This window comes from Hevea brasiliensis, chromosome 18, assembly GCF_030052815.1.
Source record: "Hevea brasiliensis isolate MT/VB/25A 57/8 chromosome 18, ASM3005281v1, whole genome shotgun sequence".
In the NCBI taxonomy this organism is placed as follows: Eukaryota; Viridiplantae; Streptophyta; class Magnoliopsida; order Malpighiales; family Euphorbiaceae; genus Hevea; species Hevea brasiliensis.
In genome coordinates this window covers 48,123,282-48,136,329 of record NC_079510.1, presented here as the reverse complement: position 1 = coordinate 48,136,329, position 13,048 = coordinate 48,123,282, and the positions used below count along the sequence as shown (strand labels likewise).

At 35.7% G+C, this 13,048-nt stretch overlaps 2 non-coding genes across 2 annotated transcripts; both read left to right on the top strand.

The window, feature by feature from the left end:
• The first annotated feature begins 395 nt into the window (after positions 1-395).
• LOC131176287 (small nucleolar RNA R71) lies at positions 396-502 on the top strand. The gene has a single exon (XR_009146410.1). It is a non-coding gene; the product is annotated as a small nucleolar RNA R71 (small nucleolar RNA).
• Positions 503-8,578: 8,076 nt separating this feature from the next.
• LOC131176190 (small nucleolar RNA R71) lies at positions 8,579-8,686 on the top strand. The gene has a single exon (XR_009146315.1). It is a non-coding gene; the product is annotated as a small nucleolar RNA R71 (small nucleolar RNA).
• The last annotated feature ends 4,362 nt before the right edge of the window (positions 8,687-13,048 follow it).

Here is a 13,048-nt window from a genome sequence, read left to right as displayed (position 1 = left end):
CAACATATGCTGCTTGCTCTCCATAATCTACTCCACAGCTGGTAGTTCCCTCTGCATAAGCAACTTGTTGTGAACTTCCAGATGATGATGATGAACTAACCAACATACTTAAATCTTCCATCTTCTTAGCCAAGACATTTGTAAGTGCATCAAACTTTGCATTAATCATGTTGAATGGATCAAGATCATACATTCTAGCAGCTTGCCTTTTTTGAGTTGGAGCTGGTCCTCTTGGACTACTCCAAAGATGAGTATTCTTTGCAATTTTCTCCAATAGCTCATAAGCTTCGTCTTCATGCTTCATAATAAATTCTCCTCCTGTTTGAGCATCAATAATCCCTCTGATCACAGGAGTAACATTTGTGTAAAAATTCTGATTTATCATCCATTTCGAAATGGCATGATGTGGGCATTGTCTCTCTAATTCCTTCCATCTCATCCATGACTCATAGAGAGTTTCATCTTCTCTTGGTCTAAAAGCTGTCATTTGATTCCTCAATTCTTGAGTTTTTCCAGGTGGAAAATATTGTGCAAGAAATGCATCAGTGAGCTGCTCCCAATTTGTAATGGAGTTGTGAGGTAAAGAATCAAGCCAATCCAATGCTCTATCTTTCAAAGAGAATGGGAATAGCTTCAATCTTGCTGCATCATCAGATACTCCAGGTTGTTTTTGCATATCACAAATCATAGCAAACTTTTTTAGATGTGTGTGTAGATTTTCAGAAGGATGTCCCCCGAATTAGGAATTTTGAATCATTTGAAGAACTCCAAAATCCATCTTGTAACTATTTGCATCAATTCTTGGTCTTGCTATGCTCTCTCTCAAGTCATCAAAACGAGGAAAAGCATGATCCATCATACTTCCCCTAGGCACATTAGCATTTACAACCTCTTCTCCTTGGGCTACATTTTCATTGTTTCGATCATTTCCAGCATTACCACCAATTCTAATTCTTTCATCAGCCATGACTTCTTCTAATTCAGTTTCTCTCAATGCTTCTTTTCTTCTTCTAGTTTCTTTCTTGTTGGCTTTACAAAATTTCTCAATTTCAGGATTAAATAGTAAGGATGTGTCACTTGTGCTTCTAGCTCTTCTCATAAAAGATTAAGGGTACCTGAAAAAGAACTAACAAACACAAAATGAAAAGATAACAAAAATAAAACTAAAAATAACTAAAATAATCAAGAATTCAATCTTAAACAAACAATTCCCCGGCAACAGCGCCAAAAACTTGATGTGTCCCTACCGTAAGTGCACGGGTCGTACAAGTAGTATAGAAAAAATATCGTTCCCACGATGAGTTGTGTTAATGATTGAATTTTTGATATAAAAAGTTGACTAAATTGAACTATCTTTGAAATTAAAGTAACAAATTGATGGGAATTTGAGTATGAAATCTATATGTGCAAAATTAATAATCTATCCAACAATGTATTAATTAAACTAAAATTGCATCAAATTGAAATAAGCAAGCTCAAATATAGCAGTATTGATGCGTCCCAACCGCAAGTGCACGGGTCGTACAAGTAGTATAGAAAAGATATTGATCCCACGAGGAGTTGTGTTAATGATTGAATTTTTGATATAAAAAAATGCTAACTAATTTGGACTATTTTTGAAATTAAAGTAATAAATTGATGGGTATTGGAGTATGAAATCTATATATGCAAAATTAATAATCTATTCAACTATGTAATGATTTAACTAAATTTGCATCAAATTAAAATAAAGCAAATTCAAATATGGCAATATTTAAAATGGCAAGTAATTAAATTCGATTAGAAATTAACAATGATAAAAAGGCGATTCCGGAGTTCGAGATTTCATATTCAAGCTATTTTGGGATTTTCCCTAGCTAGCCCAATCCATGAAATTTATGGGTTTAAAGGAGATTAATTCTAAAATCCTTTGAAAACTCTTTCGAGTGAGACAAAGAGTGCCTTAATTAACTTAATCCTACTTTCGTGGAGTTAAAATTAACCAAGACCCATTAGGTTCTTTAATCAATCTATTAAAACCCTCTTAACCCTTAGTCTATTTCTAGATCTAAGTTAATTAAGTCCAATTTCTTGATTAACTATCACTTGGTTTTCTCCTTTCGGTGCTTCAACCAAGGATTAAGAACATAACTTAATGGGGCCCTTCATTAAGCATGTGAATAAGCACACAAGAAATGGATTAGACCTCATAAATTCATTAAATTGGGACTAACCCAGTTCAAATCCACAAAAATAACTAAAATATTACATCCCTTACTCCAGAATCAAAAGTAAACTACTCACTATCCATAATGCTTACAAGATATGATGAGTTTAAATGGAAATAAAGCTTTAATCTAAGCTAAGAAGTAAGAAATTAAACACTAGAAATGTAGAAAAATGTAAGGGAAGAAAGAAATCTGCAAATCTTGGTTGAGAATGGTGTGGAAGGTGAAAGTGACTCCTCAAATTCTGCCTCTCTTCTCCTTTCCTTTTCTGCTCCTTGTCTCTCCCTTCTAAAATGAGAAAATGGGACTATTTATAGCATTTTTCTGACATGGAGCCCTAAAATAGTATGTTCTAGGAGGAATTGATTGAGGGAATCTTCTGCCAGCTCATTAATGAACTCTTTATGGGACTGCATAAGTGGACTGCATAAGTTATGCAGTCCCTTATGCGATTAGGTCACTTATGCGTTTGCATGACTTGGTGCATAGGTTATGCACAATTTCGTGAATGTGCATAAGGGAGGCGAGAATGTGCATAGGCTATGCAGTCTCCTTATGCACATTTCGGCTGGTTCTGGAACAGTGGTCTTTCTCCTTATGCAGATCTGCATAGCTTATGCGGCAAGTTATGCACAGTTTGGTCAATGCATAATTCAGCTTGAAAACCTATTTTTGACATCTTTGGCTGTAAAAGACACTCCTCAATGGCAAAATTCTCTTCAGTCCTTCAAAAACACCATTTTTCCTACAAAACAAAGTAAAAATTACAAATTAATGCAAAATTGACAACTATGAAAAACTAACTAATTAACTAATGAAATTAGCTAAAAATGGCTAATAATCAAATAAAAATGGTTATAAAATTAGACCTAAATGACTATGCAAAATGTATGCATCAAATACCCCCAAACTCAAGCTTTTGCTTGTCCTCAAGCAAACTTTAGAATGTGATGCAAAGTTTTTAGGGGTGCCTTATCCAAAGAGCTATGAAAATTACCTATTAAAGTAACTAAACACACCTTTAGCCATACCAACAATCCATATACCCATCCTTCAAAATGCAAAGAATCTAATGCTTATCCAAGCTTTCACCGCTTAGCCATCAAGTCAATTATCATTCAAAATCCCCAAACCAACCAATCAAAAGAGAGAGTTATGCTCAAAAGGAATTCTAGAACAATCAATAGTCAAAGTGTCTCTATATAGAATGATGGAATTAAATGAATGAATGGATGATTTTCCAATCCCATAGGCAAATTCCCTACTCCTATCTCCACTAATGTAGCAAGTACTATCAAGAGATCAAAGGTCTTTTTAGGGATGTAATGGGGCCATGGGGTTCAAAATGAGGCTAAGAAGAAAGATGGGTAAAAAGTATTCAAAGCATGAGAATATTTTCAATTTTTAAACATAAGGTACACTTCTTATTATATATTTTTTTGTTTTTCTCTTTTTTTTTTATATGGGAGAGAGAAATACACAATGAGGATTGTCAAGTGCTAGCATAGTTTACAAAACACATAAAAATGGAGGGACATTTTGATACTTTAACTTGTATTTTGCATTTTCTTTTGATGATTGTCCCTAAAATTGCCACCCCCAAACTCATTTCTTTTAATACTTTGGGTGGATTTCTTTCAATTTGAATGACAATAGTGAAAAGCACATATACTAGCACTTTTAAAAGATGACAAGCACTTCTTCTCCCTTTTATTGTATATTTTTTTCTTTTTTTTATAGAGTGTACCTAATATTCAATATTATTCTCATGAAAAGGGTTGGAGTGTTTGGTTCATTGGCTAGGTAGCAATAAGGATTTCAAGAAAAATTAGGGATAAAAAGGCTCAAAGGGGTTTTCAAAGGTCAATTTTAATTAGGAAAAAGGGCCAAAGGTTTAAAATGAGAAGGTTTAAATCAAAGAATGCCTAATCATCTCTCTTTTCAAGTATAAGCTGATATTTCGCCTTGAAAGGTTTAGAAAATTTGTTCTAGGATTGGTGAGACATCATTTGACTACCTTATATCCAATAACTCCCTCTAAACACTCCAATCTCTAAAGGACTAGTTGGGTGGCTTTTTGGCTAAGAAGATATAGGCAAGGGATAGACACTTCAAAACTTTGCACCTCTTAGGAAACTTTCAATCCACAAACCCAACTAAAGGTAAGTCAAATCACTCTCATAGGCAACTTTTCAATACTCAAGGGATTTGGCAAAAGATTTTAATGCATGATGCATGATTCCTAAAAATGAGCAATGCATTAACTAAATGGAAGAAGTCTATTTGTGTGCAAAGTGTATAATTTCTAAGTGATGTATAATGTGTGTGTAAATGTGTTATGTATATGTATGTATGGATGTATATGTAAAATATTTACAATATATGTAAATGAAATGGGATGAGATGTTCCTATACTCAAAATGTAAAAAAAATGAAGCAAAAATCAAAATGAATGTGCACCCCCAAACTCAAAATTAGACATTGTCCTCAATGTCTCAAGTAGTGCATTATCAAAATTCAAAGTAAAGAGAAATTACCAGGAATTGTGAAATTTAAGAGCAAAAGGAAAGAGTTACCTGGTATAGAGCAGATGAGAATTCAAGGAATAATGGTGATGCATAAGAGGCTGTACAGGTTATGCAGAGTAAAGTGCTGTCCAAAACATGTGCATAAGTAGGGTGCATAAGCCGTGCGGTTCTGCATGAGTGGCAATAAGGGTTGCATAGGCTATGTAAAATATTTCCCAAAATTTTTTTTTTTTTTTTTTGGATTTTTTTTTTTTGGTCATGCGGAAGTGCATAAGTTATGCACTCTCCTTATGCAAGTCTCAGCAGGTTTTAACTTTTCCAGAACTTGTGCATAAGTAGGGTGCATAAGCCGTGCGGTTCTGCATGAGTAGCAATAAGGGTTGCATAGGCTATGTAGAATATTTGCAAAATTTTTTTTTTTTTTTTTTTTTTTGGTCATGCGGAAGTGCATAAGTTATGCACTCTCCTTATGCAAGTCTCAGCAGGTTTTGGAATTCAGAGTTGGTGGTTATGCGGAAGTGCATAAGTTATGCACCCTGCTTATGCAACTCTCGGTGGGTTTTGGGATTTTGGGTTGGTGGTCATGCGGAAGTGCATAAGCTATGCACTCTCCTTATGCACCCCTCGGCAGGTTTGGAATTTTTGGGTTTCTGGTTATGCAGAAGTGCATAAGTCATGCACTCTGCTTATGCACCCCTCGGCAGGTTTGGAGATTCAGAGTTTTTGGTCATGCGGAAGTGCATAAGTTATGCACCCTCCTTATGCAGACTTCGGCAGAGAGAGAAAATCAGAGTTTTTGGTTATGCGGAAGTGCATAAGTTATGCACTCTGCTTATGCAGACTTCGGCAGAGAGAGAAAATGCAGGATTTGAAGTCATGCAGTTGTGCATAAGTCATGCACTCACCTTATGCAGTTTTTACAGATATGAAATTTGACAAAATGAGGTTATGCAGAACTGCATAGGCTATGCACTCTCCTTATGCACTTGCAATGAAGGTGAAAAATGGCAAGAATTGTGGTTATGCAGGATTGCATAAGCTATGCAGTTGCTTATGCACAATTCAACAAGATTAGGATTGCAATAGAATATGATTTGCAAGAGTGAAAAATACCCTAAAATGAAGAAATATAATTCTATGAAGCATAAACCATGAGAAATTTTCACCAAAAACACATCAATATATACAAAGTTCATCAAAAATGCATCACACAAGCTTGTAGAAGATGGATCCTGCATAAAAAGCATTTGTGACCCATGCCATTTTGACTCAAATTCTGCAAATCAACATTTAGCACATTAAAACTCAATAAAATCTGCATAAAGTTGCATCTATTCACAAATGATGAACTCCCCAAGTCATGCCAAGAAAATGCAAAATGTCCACCTTGAATCCACAACCCAAATAAGCTCAAAACTACAAAGATGACCCACTTACCACCATATTAACATTATAAGCACAAATACTTAAAATTTACACATCCAACCTCACCAAGAACATAAGACAGGTGCTGCAGATCCTTCCTTGCTGCAGAATTGCTTTTTCCTCTCTGCATAAACCAGGTAGCAGACCTGCACAGGTTATGCAGCAAAAACCAATCAATTTTGGGAGAGTTGAAGGATAAAATATCAGTTAAGGGTTACTCCCCAGCAGTTCACCAACCTTCCTCCATTAAAATACATCTACAAGGGACAAAATTCAACAATGTCAAAAATTGAATTTGGAGAAATTTAAAATAAAAACAAAAGCAATGTAGATAAAAGTAAATCAATAAAAGCAAGATAAAAGAACTTGGGTTGCCTCCCAAGAGGGCTAATTTATGGTCCTTAGCTTGACCCTTTTCATGCTTCATGGTGGCTGGAATTGGAATTTATTGCCTCTATTGCCAATAGGTGCTTCAATGAATCTATACTTCATTTTCTTTCCATCAAATGAGAAGATCCTTGTTGCTTTGTCTAAAAATCCAACCATTTCTTTCTTGACAACCTTTGGTGCATCTTTTTCTTTGAGAGATGGTTGCTTGACCTCACTTTTCTCCACTTGCTCAAGTTGAAAGATTGATGCCATATGACAAGGAGGATTACCCTTTAAATGTTGTGCAAATGCAACCTCTTTTGGATTTTCATCATTGATACTCCCTTCATGGATAAGACAACTTTCAAGAGAAGCCTTTGGATAGCTCTTTCTAAAGTGCTCTTTTACTAACTCATCAACTATATCAATTCTCAAACAAGAGTTTACATCTTCATGTTGCTTCTTCTTATCATTGCCAATGTTGAAGACTAAATGATCCTCTCCGACTCTGAGAGTAAGCTTCTCACCTTTCACGTCAATCAAAGCACCAGCTGTAGCTAGGAAAGGCCTCCCCAAAATGATTGGGATATTAGAATCCTCTTCCATGTCCAAGATGACAAAGTCAACAGGTATGTAGAATTTCCCAACCTTCAGAGGCACATTCTCTAAAATCCCTTCAGGATACTTAATTGATCTATCAGCTAACTGAAGAGAAATGTGGGTTGGCTTAAGATCTCCCATGTTGAGCTTCTCATAGATGGAGAGAGGCATAAGGCTTACACTAGCCCCTAAATCACATAAAGCTTTTATAGAACATGATTCCCCAATGTGGCATGGAATTGAAAAACTCCCTGGATCCTTGAGCTTTGGAGGAAGTTTCCTTTGGAGGATAGCACTGCATTCCTCAGTTAAGGCTACAGTCTCATAATCTTCAAGTCTTCTTTTGTTTGAGAGAATTTCTTTCAAAAACTTAGCATAAGAAGGCATTTGGGAAATAGCATCGATAAAGGGCACATTTATATATAGCTTCTTCAAAACCTCTAAGAACTTCCCAAATTGCTTATCAAGCTTGGCTTTTTGAAATCTCTGTGGAAAGGGAAGCTGTGGCTTGTAAGGCTCTGGAGGTATATATTTCTCTTCTTTCTCTCCAACCTCCTCTTTACCTTTTCTTGCACTCCCTTTTTCACTCTTTGTTTTTCATCTCCCTCAAAATCTTCCTCATTTTCTCTCTTTTCAACTTTTTCACTCTTCTCATTATGCACTATTTTACCACTCCTCAGTGTGATGGCATGACATTGCTCCCTTGGATTTTCTGTTTGACTAGGAAGTTTCCCCATAGAATTGGTACTTGATGAGCATGCTTGTTGTGCAATCTGATTTTCCAAAGATCCTATTGTGTGTTTGCATTTGTTCCAGCCTTGCTTTCATATCTCTCAACTCTTAATCACGATTAAGTTGATTAGCAAGAATTTGATGTAATAAAGCCTCTGTGGTGGAACTTTGTTCTTGCTGTCTTGGTAAAGGTGCGATTTTGCATTCTTTTGCTGAAAACTAGGTGGTGGTTGCCTAGGTTGTTGGTATTGATGCTCTTGTTGTTGTGATGGAAAGTTCTGAGTTGAAGCTTGATTTTGCTGATTCTCCCATGAAAAATTGGGATGATTCCTCCAAGCATATGAAGGATAATCTACTCCACAGCTCATTGTTCCTTCTGCATAAGTAACTTGTTGAGAACTTCCAGAGCATGATGATGAACTGACTAGCATACTTAAATCCTCCATTTTCTTAGCAAGGACATTAGTGAGTGCATCAAATTTGGCATTGATCATGTTGAATGGATCAAGCTCATACATTCCAAAGAACTTGCCTTTTTGAGTTGGAGTTGACCCTCTTGGACTACTCCATAGATGACTTTCTTTGCTATTTTCTCTAATAACTCATAAGCTTCATCTTCATGCTTAATGATGAATTCCTCCGCTTTGAGCATCAATGATTCCTCTGATAGCAGGAGTGACATTTGTGTAAAAATTCTGGTTTATCATCCATTTAGGAATGGCATGATGTGGACATTGTCTCTCCAACTCCTTCCATCTCATCCATGACTCATAAAGAGTCTCATCTTCTCTTGGTCTAAAAGCAATCATTTGATTCCTCAACTCTTGAGTTTTTCCAGGTGGAAAGTATTGGGCAAGAAATGCATCAGTGAGCTGCTCCCAATTTGTAATTGAGTTGTGAGGTAAAGAATCAAGCCAATCCAATGCTCTATCTTTCAAAGAGAATGGAAACAATTTTAGCCTTGCTGCATCATCAGATACTCCAGGTTGTTTTTGCATGTCACAAATCATAGCAAACTTCTTCAGATGTGTGTGTGGATTTTCAGAAGGATGACCCCCAAATTGAGAATTCTGAATCATTTGAAGGACTCCAAAATCCATCTTGTAACTATTTGCATCAATTCTTGGTCTTGCTATACTCTCTCTTAAATCATCAAAATGTGGAAATGCGTGATCCATCATACTTCCCTTAGGCACATTAGCATTTACAACTTCTTCACCATGAGCTACATTTTCATTGTTTCGATCATTTTCAGCATTATCACCACCGATTCCAACTCTTTCTTCAGCCATTTCTCGTTAAATTTCAGCTGCTCTCAATGCTTCTTTTCTTCTTCTGGTTTCTTTCTTGTTGGCTCTACAAAACTTCTCAATTTCAGGATTAAATAATAAGGATGTGTCACTTGTGCTTCTAGCTCTTCTCATAAAAGATTAAGAGTACCTAAAAAAAGAACAAACAAACACAAAATGAAAAGATAACAAAGATAAAACTATAAACACTAAAATAATCAAGAATTCAATCTTAAACAAACAACTCCCCGGCAACGGCGCCAAAAACTTGATGCGTCCCAACCGCAAGTGCACGGGTCGTACAAGTAGTATAGAAAAGATATCGATCCCACGAGGAGTTGTGTTAATGATTGAATTTTTGATATAAAAAAATGCTAACTAATTTGGACTATTTTTGAAATTAAAGTAATAAATTGATGGGTATTGGAGTATGAAATCTATATATGCAAAATTAATAATCTATTCAACTATGTAATGATTTAACTAAATTTGCATCAAATTAAAATAAAGCAAATTCAAATATGGCAATATTTAAAATGGCAAGTAATTAAATTCGATTAGAAATTAACAATGATAAAAAGGCGATTCCGGAGTTCGAGATTTCATATTCAAGCTATTTTGGGATTTTCCCTAGCTAGCCCAATCCATGAAATTTATGGGTTTAAAGGAGATTAATTCTAAAATCCTTTGAAAACTCTTTCGAGTGAGACAAAGAGTGCCTTAATTAACTTAATCCTACTTTCGTGGAGTTAAAATTAACCAAGACCCATTAGGTTCTTTAATCAATCTATTAAAACCCTCTTAACCCTTAGTCTATTTCTAGATCTAAGTTAATTAAGTCCAATTTCTTGATTAACTATCACTTGGTTTTCTCCTTTCGGTGCTTCAACCAAGGATTAAGAACATAACTTAATGGGGCCCTTCATTAAGCATGTGAATAAGCACACAAGAAATGGATTAGACCTCATAAATTCATTAAATTGGGACTAACCTTCAAATCCACAAAAATAACTAAAATATTACATCCCTTACTCCAGAATCAAAAGTAAACTACTCACTATCCATAATGCTTACAAGATATGATGAGTTTAAATGGAAATAAAGCTTTAATCTAAGCTAAGAAGTAAGAAATTAAACACTAGAAATGTAGAAAAATGTAAGGGAAGAAAGAAATCTGCAAATCTTGGTTGAGAACGGTGTGGAAGGTGAAAGTGACTCCTCAAATTCTGCCTCTCTTCTCCTTTCCTTTTCTGCTCCTTGTCTCTCCCTTCTAAAATGAGAAAATGTGACTATTTATAGCATTTTTCTGACATGGAGCCCTAAAATAGTATGTTCTAGGAGGAATTGATTGAGGGAATCTTACGCCACTCATTAATGAACTCTTTATGGATCGCATAAGTGGATCGCATAAGTTATGCGTCCCTTATGCGCTTTCTGGTTCTGGGTCACTTATGCGAAGCTGCATGACTTGGTGCATAGGTTATGCACAATTTCGTGAATGTGCATAAGGGAGGCGAGAATGTGCATAGGCTATGCAGTCTCCTTATGCACATTTCGGCTGGTTCTGGAACAGTGGTCTTTCTCCTTATGCAGATCTGCATAGCTTATGCGGCAAGTTATGCACAGTTTGGTCAATGCATAATTCAGCTTGAAAACCTATTTTTGACATCTTTGGCTGTAAAAGACACTCCTCAATGGCAAAATTCTCTTCAGTCCTTCAAAAACACCATTTTTCCTACAAAACAAAGTAAAAATTACAAATTAATGCAAAATTGACAACTATGAAAAACTAACTAATTAACTAATGAAATTAGCTAAAAATGGCTAATAATCAAATAAAAATGGTTATAAAATTAGACCTAAATGACTATGCAAAATGTATGCATCAAGTATTTAAAATGGCAAGCAATTAAATTTGATTATAAATTAACAATTATAAAAAGGCGATTCCGGAGTTCGGGATTTCATATTCGAGCTATTTTGGGATTTTTAAATTGGTTATCCAATCTTGTGGAACTTACGGGTTTTAAGGAGATTAATTCTTAAATCCTTTGAATACCCTCTCGAGTGAGACAAAGAGTGCCTTAATCAATCTAATCCTACTTTCGTGGAGTTAGAGTTAATTAAGACCCATTAGGTTCTTTAATTAATCTGTGAATCCTCTTAATCCTTAGTCTATTTCTAGATCTAAGTTAATTAAGTCCAATTTCTTGATTATCTATCACAAGGCCTTTTCCTTTCGGTGCCTCGACCATGGATTAAGAACATCACTTAATGGGATCCTACACTAAGCATGTCATTAAGCACACAAGAAATGAATAAAACTCATTAAGACCACAAAATATGGATTACCCAATCAAAATCCACAAAATATCTCAAATATTACAACCCTTACTCCAGAATCAAAATAAAACTACTCACTACCTATAATGTTTACAAGAAATTCTTAGTTTGTATGGAAATAAAGCTTTAATCTAAGCTAGGAAACAATAAACTAAACACTAGAAATGTAGGAAGAATGTAAGAAAGGAAAGAAATCTACAAATCTTGATTGAAAATAGTGTGGAAGGTGAAAGTGACTCTTTAGCTGCTGCCTACACGTCTTCCTTTTTCTGCTCTCCTCCTTCTTTTTCTCCTTCTAAAATGGGAAATGGGACTATTTATAGCATTTTCTGACATGGAGCCCTAAAATGGTGTGTTTGAAGAGGGATTTTCTGAGTGAATCTTCTGCCAGCTCATTAATGAACTCTTTATGGGACTGCATAAGTGGACTGCATAAGTCATGCAGTCCCTTATGCATTTTTCGGCTGGCTTCTGGTTCACTTATGCGAAACTGCATGACTTGGTGCATAGGTTATGCACAATTCCGTGAAAGTGCATAAGGGAGGCGTGAATGTGCATAAGCTATGCAGTCTCCTTATGCACATTTCGGCAGGTATTGGAACAGTGATTTTTCTCCTTATGCGGATCTGCATAGCTTATGCGACAAGTTATGCGCAATTTTGTCAATGCATATTTCCACTTGAAAACTTGTTTTTGACATCTTTGGCTGTGGAAGTCACTCCTTAATGGAAAAATTTCTTTTTAGTCCTTCACAAACACCATTTTTCCTACAAAACAAAGTAAAAATTACAAATTAATCCAAAATTGACAATTATGAAAAACTAACTAAATAACTAATGAAATTAGCTAAAAATAACTAATAATAAAATAAAATGGCTATGAAATTAGACCTAAATGACTATGCAAAATGTATGCATCAGACGCTGAGTCCCATAAGGGGGTGGATTGTAACACCCTAGGCAAATCCCACATTGGCAAAACACGGACCCACATCGGCAAAACACGGGAGAGATGCTGGGTTTATAAGTTGACGGTTTGTAACCCCTAATGACGCGTTTTAAAACCGTGAGAGCTTCGGCCCAGAGTGGACAATATCACTAGTGGACCGGGTCATTACATTCCCATTCAATACAAAATAACTCATTTAACACGGTTTGACACGACTTAACCCATTTAACACACTACATAAGTGTGTTCATGGATCATAATGTGTCAAATGGGTCACGGGTCAACACGTGATACGAATATTAAATTGTATCATAAACGTGTCAAGTCGGGTTAGCAGGTTAACCAGTGACACAACACGATTATAACCACGTCATAAATGGGTCGATATGAATTCGGCACGAACACGAAAAAGTCTAACCCAAACCCTATATTTTCGTATTGTGTTCGTGTTGTGTTCGCGAGTCGTGTCAAAAATTGCCACCCCTACTAAAGACATAGCTTTGAAAGAAAATTGAGAAAGAAAACTAAATTTTGGGCTACAGTGCTATCATCCTGTAGCGATAAGAATAGAACTTGACATTAAAAGATATATACATAGAGAGAGAGA